The following is a 7,691-nucleotide window of genomic DNA, read 5'->3' as shown; positions in this document are numbered from 1 at the left end:
CTTTGGCAGCATCTCTATCCCACAATGATGCACAATTAATGTAAATTACAAATTTTAATAAACACAGCAAAAATGTTCTTGCGTTCAAAGATGGGACGGCGCAGGGGCAGAAGCTGGTTCCTGGATGTTGTGTGTGGGTGTTTACACTCATGTGACTCCTCCCCGATGGTAGTAACGCGCAGAGAGTTTCCCCGAGTGGGGAGGGTCCTCAGTGATGGACGGCGCCTTCTCGAGGCATCGCCTCTTTTAAATGTCCTCGATGGTAGGGAGGGATGTGCCCGTCGGACTGGGGTAAGTCAGGCAGTTCTGACGTGCGCGACAGGGAGATCTGTCTTGTCTTGTCCTCGCTTTCGTGGGGTAAGTGAGGCATTCTGCCGTTGCCATACGTGGGGGGCGGGGTGGGGTGTTGTTTTCCGGTCTTGTCTTGTCTTGGCTTTGCCTCTGTTAGGTAACTCCGGCCGTTCTACAGTTAACTTACGGATGGACCTGTTCCACATTGGCGTGGAGATAAATTTGAGTCCCGGCTTGTCTAGCAATAAGTCCCAGCTCTAAGTCTGTGTACTGTCCTGTCTCATGTTAGTGTCGTGTTAAAGATGATCCCCGGCTTTTCGGAGGATAATTCCAGGCTCTATGTTGATGTACAGTTCCCAGTCTGTCTCCGAGCTGTGGCCTCCGAGTTAGCGACCTCCACATTCCAAGACTCAGGACCACAGGCTGCAGCCTCCAGCATCAAGACCCAAGACCCCAACCTATCTCCAATCTCAAGCCTCAAGACCCCAGCCTGTCTCCAAGCTTAGGCCTCAAGACCCCAAGCCTGTCTCCAAGCTCAGGCCTCAAGACCCCAGCCTGTCTCCAAGCTCAGGCCTCAGGGCCCCAGCCTGTCTCCAAGCTCAGGCCTCAAGACCCCAGCCTGTCTCCAAGCTCATGCCTGAAGACCCCAGCCTGTCTCCAAGCTCAGGCATCAAGACCCCAGCCTGTCTCCAAGCTGAAGCCTCAAAACCCCAGCCTGTCTCCAAGCTCAGGCCTCAAGACCCCAACCTATCTCCAATCTCAAGCCTCAAGACCCCAGCCTGTCTCCAAGCTCAGGCCTCAAGACCCCAGTCTGTCTCCTAGCTCAGCTTCAAGACCCCAGCCTGTGTCCTGCAGTCATGTCATGTCCTTGCCCAGTTCAGGGGCCCGAGCCCGCGGCAAGTCCCGGGTTCTGTGTCCTTGTCCAGGCTTTAACTCGGAGCCTAAGCCCAGTCTCCTAGTGCACAGTTCGTTATCCGGGTTCCCTGTTTTGTCCCTGTCTTAGCCCAAATCTGCGCTCTTGTCCCTGCTCCGTGTCTGCACCCTGTCACGTCCCTACTCTAGTCAGGTCCTATTCCTAGTACTTCAGTGTCTGTGTCTTGCATTTGGGTCCGCCATGAACGCCCACCTTTGCAACAAGAGGTCTGTTGGGAGGAGATGTGTCAGTGTAACACCGTGTAGATGGAATGCGGTACTGAGATTAATTTGGGAGACACAGGTCTCTGGTGGAAGAGTGGGCAATTGCATTATTTTGGGACCCGACACAGGCTGTCGGTGGAGTGTGTGTCGTTGAATGAATTTGGGGACTGACGTGGACTGTGGGAAGACAGTGGGAAGCGGGAGTGCTTTGGTGATAACAGAAATCTGTATGTAGAAAGTTGGGCAGTGAGATTATTTTGGTGACAGGCACTGGGCCTTGGGGAGAGAGTGGAGCTGCGGGGCTCTTTTGGGAACTGACACCGGTTGTGGGGGAGGGAAAGGTAGTGGGAGTACTTTATGACTGACACAGATCTGTGGAGACAGAATTTATCAGTGGGATTGATTTGGGCATTGACAGAGGTCTGTGGGAAAAGAGTGGGAAGTGGGAGTGTGTTGGTTTCTGACAGGTCTATAGGGAGATGGTTGGGCAGTGGGATTATGTCGGGGACTGGCACACGTCTGTGCGGTGAGAGTAGGAAGTGCGAGTATTTTGGGGAACGACACTGGGCTGTGCGGAGAGAGTGAGGCAGTGGGTGTACTTTGGGGATTTACACAAATCTGTGGGGTGAGAATGGGAAGTCTGACTATTTTACGATATAAAGCAGGCCTGTGGTAGAAAGTGAGACAGTGGGAGTATTTTGGGGACTGACATAGGGCCTTGGGAAGAGAGTGGCGCTGTACGGATATTTTGGGGAACGGCACGGGACCGTCGGGAGAAGGTCGGGTACTGTGATCATCCTGCTGTCTGACACCGGTCTCTGGGGACAGGGTGGGGCAAGGCACTACTTTGGGGACTGATGCAGGTCTGCAGGGAGAGAGTGGGTCAGTGAGAGTTTTCTGGAGACTGACACAGGACTGTGCTGGGACGTTAGAGTAGTGGGAGATTTTCGGGTCTGCCACAGGTCAACCGTAAGGGTGTGTGATTATACTGGTACTGTGATTATTCTGGTGTCTGACACCGGTCTGTGGAGACAGGGTGGGGCAAGGGATTAATATGATGACTATAGCAGGTCTGAAGGGAGAGAGTGGGTCAGTGGGAGTTTCCTGGAGACTGACACAGGACTGTGCTGGGACGGTGTGGTAGTGGGAGATTTTGGGGCCTGCCACGGGTCACTGGTAAGGGAGAGTTCAGTGATTTTGGGGACTGACACAGGGTTGTCCCTTATGAAGTTGTTTACCCCTCATTGACAGGAGAGTGGCCTCTGACGTCGTGTACAAAATGAACGGTGGAAAGTTCGAATGCAGTGAATGGAAACCCGGTTGGTTTCAGAGTTGCAGTAATGATCAACACCGTTTCATCTGTGAGAAGCCTGCACCTTTGTACCCTGATATTCCTGGTATGATACCGGACCTCTGTCAACAGCCCAAGGGGCCGACTTCAATCAAATGGGAACATCCTCTTTCTCGCCGATCTCTGTTCCCGACTCTCAGTACTGCTTCCTCTCTGTCCCTCGCCCCAACCCAACTCTCTTATTTCCTTCTATCGCACTCTTACTCGCCATTCCTCTATCCCTTTACCGTCGTCCCTCTAAACCCTCTCTCTCATCTTCCTCCCCTCCCACCTCACCTATTGCATCTCCATTTTATTTCTCCTCGCTTTCTGGCTCCTTTCCCCACAACTCTTCTCCCATCTCTTCACATTCTCTCCCGTATTTCTCTACTCCCTCTCTACCCCTCCCTCCCCATTCCATTCTTTGGTTTAGCTACTCCCTCTCTCTCTACCTTTTTTCTTTTCAGCTACTCTCAACTCAATCTTGTGCCCTAATGTTCTCAATACCCCCATCCCTGGGGAAATAGAGTGCACCTATTCGCTTCCATAACTCAGTCCCTCGTGTCCCGGCAGCATCCTCGGAAATATCCCTCTGCAGTCTTTCCAGCTCAGCGGCATCTTTCCGTACAGCAGGGCGACCCAAACTGAACACCGTACTCCAAGTGCGGCCTCACCGACGTCTTGTACAACTGCAACGTGACCTCCGACTCCCGTACTCAGTGTCCTGACTGATGACGGTCAGCGTGTCAGGTGTCTGTCCACCTGTATCGCGTGTTTTCCACCGGATTCACGGTCTGTTTTTATATATTCTGTGACGTGTACCACATGAGATTTGATTTTTTGAAGGATCAGTGGGGCTCAAACTTGTAAGATTAATGTACAAGGTTTGTAAAATGTAAAACAAAAAAAAGACGCTAATTACCGCTAATAATGTCGAGTTGGTGCTCATCCATTCAAGATTATGATGGAGCAGGGTGAAAAGGGGTTCCTGAATCCGTGAGATTTCAGACTCCTGTGCCTCTTCCCCGCTGGGCTGGTAGTAATGAGCAGGGAGCTTGTCCCGGGGTGCTCGGCCTCATTGATGGATTCCGCCCTCTCCAGGTATCGCATCTTGAGGATGTCCTCCATGCTGGGGACTGTTGTGCCCGTGATGGAGCTGGTTGAGTTTACTCTCCACTGCCGCCTCTGGCGACCTTGTGCGTTGCAGCCTCCACACCAGGCGGCGATGCGACAAGCCAGAATGCTCCCAGCGATCATTTGCGAGTTCTCAATGAAAGACCAAATCTTCTCAAACTCCTGACGTTGTAATCCCTTCTGTAACGAGAGAGCTATGGGTGTTTGGGATGGTGCGCAGGCCTTTAACTGCAGAAATTCCGGGAAATTATCTGACAGGCAATAATTGGCAGTCTGAGGCTGAAAAGGAAAGCAGCAGCTGACCACAATGCGGGGCATATCCTCATGACACCTTCTTGTTTACATGAATATGTTGGGCCCTAGACAGATCCACTGAGGTGCTAACATCCTTGTCCGGAACCTTCTATCAAACCTGTCCAATGTAAGCACATCTGGCTGGATTATGTAAAAGACGGAAATCTGCTCACAGTACTCCAAATAATGTCTAATCAGTGCCGTAAAATTAAATTCTTGCTCTGGAAATGAGTGCTTCCTTTGTATTTCCCTCCTCACTACTGACTCCGTGGACAATCCAGCCTGTGGATCGACAAATGTTTTCAGTATCCTACCGGGTACACTTTCGGAACCTGATGCCATGTGAGGGTTCACCAACCTGAAGGATGATTCTTACATCTACCTTCGAACAGAGGTCACAGAAGAGAAGGGGGCGAGCTGTGCCGAACAATATGTCCCTCGCCGACGTCTTGTTCAACTGCAATGTGACTTTCCAACTCGTGTACGTACTCACCTGCATCCCTCCACGTCTCCGTCATCTCCTCCCACCCCGACAGCATAACCGGTTTACGTCACCCCATCCCACGGGTAAAATTCTCCCCATCTCTGTGACCCACTCCCTCCTCTGCATCGCTACCCATGTCAGACACCCCTTCTTCACCTATTCTTCTCCTCCGCCGACTCTATCAATCCCTCTCTCATCTGCACCACTTCCCGGTCTCGTCAACCTATCATTTCCTTTCACTCTTGCCCGTCTCCATGACACCCTCGCTCTTCTCCACACCGCCAGTCTCTGTTACCACCAGGAGTCACTGCACCCTTCCCTGTCTCCATCAGCTTCTTCGTCCCCTACAACTGCCCTCGTTGTCAATCCTCTTTCCCCGGCGTCCAACCTCGTCATCGGCAGCTACGTCATCCCCTAAACCCCGCCCCGTTTCTGTCATCAGCTTCCTCTTCAACACAACCAGTCTCCATCACCGATCTGTCCCCAACACCCGTGTCGTCTACGTTATCTCCTCCTTCCCCAGCGCATTCTTCCCGTCGCCCTGGTCCACTCCATTTCCTATAGCCCTCCACGGTTCCATCAACCCTCTCCCTCTTCTACACTCCTCCCTCTCGAGTACATTTGGATTATGGGGAGGAAGACGGACCGGTGACTGTGGTGTTACATCACCCTTCGCCCCCAGCATCGGATATCGATCTCTCGGTCCTGTGTATCGGTAGGAAGAGAGAGGCGGTTCTGTAAAGTTCTGCATCTGCAGGTGTTGCAGAAATGGAAACAAAATTGAATTTAACAAGGGGCAAAAGAGTTGGTGCCGGAATGAGGGTTTCAGATATGTGGATCTTTGGGCTCTCTTCCATGGAAGGTGCGACCTCTACAGGACGAGACGGTTTCATTCAATTCAATTTCTGTTTAATCCTATTTCCCTCACACATGAAAACCCATGAATACAGCCAGGACCAAGCTGCAAAATATAATACCAAGGGTCGCACACGGCACAAATCACGAATCACAAATAATATAGAATTCAAAAAATAGAAAGATTGAAAGGACATGTAGAGATCAACTGAATATATTGACGTAATATTTGCACACACACAGACAAACAGATAGAGATACACACAGACACACATACAGAAAGACACACACACATACACACACACACTCGCGCGTATATATATATATATATATATACATACAGCTTGAGGCCCTACGTAATTTGACTCCGAAATCGACAATCTGCCACAACATCGCTTGTCTTCTGCCGAACGAACACTGGGGGGGGGGGGGCAGCACAGACACAGTCTGGAGGCCGCGACAAACCCCCCCCCCCTTCCCCGCCCCCCGCACGCTGTGCAGCTCCGTGGTTTCCTGGCCCAGCGAGCAACTGTTTCAGTTTATACCTGAACTACAGTGGAACTAATATCCCAGGTGGAAGGTTTGTCATTAAAAGGTGTCGGTGGGGAGTTGCAGGGGATGAAAACCAGAATGGCATAACAGATAGTGGAGTCAGATGGGTCATATGTTGATCAGAGCTCAACAACGTTAGTAAACAAAAGTGTAAACCTGCTGTGACTCGTGTTCTGAACTGCGTACGACTCAATGCAAGAGGTATTGTCCGTGAGGCAGGTGATCACAAGGCAGGGACCAACGCCTGGAAGCACGATCGTTTAGCAATCAGTAAGACTTTGGTGCAGGAGGGGCAGGTCTGTTAGCTCAGTCTTCCAGTTTGCCGCTGTTTAGAGTCGTGCTAAGGCATATATAATTTAGGCTGAGAGGCTGCTTCACTCGTCGGGGAAACATCACAGCGGTGCTCAGTTAGGACAGACTGCAGAACTTGTCCAGGTGAGGCTTTAAGAGTGGAACTGAGGAATAAGAAATGCATGGACTCGTTCATGGGGCGACATTATCGACCGCCTAAAAGAAAATTCCCGGGGATTTAGAGGCATTAATCTGTAGGGATTTCGCAGACTGTTGCAAGTGACATCAGGTTATGATACTGGGTGATTTTAACTTTCTAGGGATTGACTGTGATCCTCATACTGTGAAAGGACCAGTGGGTTAGTTTGTCAAATGTTTTCATGACAGTTTCCTTAATCAGTGCGCATGAAGTCTAACGAGAGAGTGCAATACTTGATCTTATCCTACGGAATGGGACAAGGCAGGGGACAGAAGTTTGTGCAGGGGACCGCGTTGCATCTAGTGATGGTAATACCATTGGATACAAGGTTATTACAGAAGAACATAGATATTACCTTGGGTTTAGTTTCTTATTGAGGTTTACATCAGAATCGGATGGAAATAGACCAGAAGGCGTGTATCTCTTAACTCTAGGGTGGAAATGTCTAATGCCAGAGGGCCCGGGTTAAGGCGAGGGAGGGTATGCTCAATGGAGATGAGTTTGACAAGTTTTTTTTTTTCCCAGAGAGATTGGTGGGTGATTGGAAAGTACTCCCTGCTACATCACCAACCCTTTCTGTAGCTGTAATAGTATCCCCAACCAGTAAAGCTACCCCTCTCCATCTTTTCCCACCCCCATTCCTTTTCGAGCACTGAAATCCAGGAATATTGAGAATCCATTCCTGCCCTGGTGCCAGCCAAGTCTCGGTAATAGCCTCTAAATCACAATTCCATCTATGTATCCAAGCTCTGAGATCACTGACACAACCCCTGTCGTGACAGGAACACGCCCCGCGTTGTGACACCGATACAACGAGACGTTGTTCCGTAGCAGAACCTCACCACCAAAAGATAGTGACGCAGAGTCAGGCCTTTCACAGTAACACGGAAACACCCCTTCCTGTATGCACTGTACCCTCCCTCGCTAAAATCCCTCCCCGAATCCGTCAAACTCTCCCTCTCCTGCACTACTCCTCGTCCCCGTCACATACTCCCTCCACTACATCTCTTTCGTCTCCGTCACGCCTCCCTTCCTTTCACCCTACCATTCTTCGTGACCCATTGCCTCACCTGCACACATTCCCTAACTTCCTTACCGCCCAGCCCTTCACCGTGACAAGCTCA

This window comes from Mobula birostris, chromosome 13 (assembly GCF_030028105.1).
Source record: "Mobula birostris isolate sMobBir1 chromosome 13, sMobBir1.hap1, whole genome shotgun sequence".
In the NCBI taxonomy this organism is placed as follows: Eukaryota; Metazoa; Chordata; class Chondrichthyes; order Myliobatiformes; family Myliobatidae; genus Mobula; species Mobula birostris.
This window is presented reverse-complemented; position numbering follows the sequence as displayed.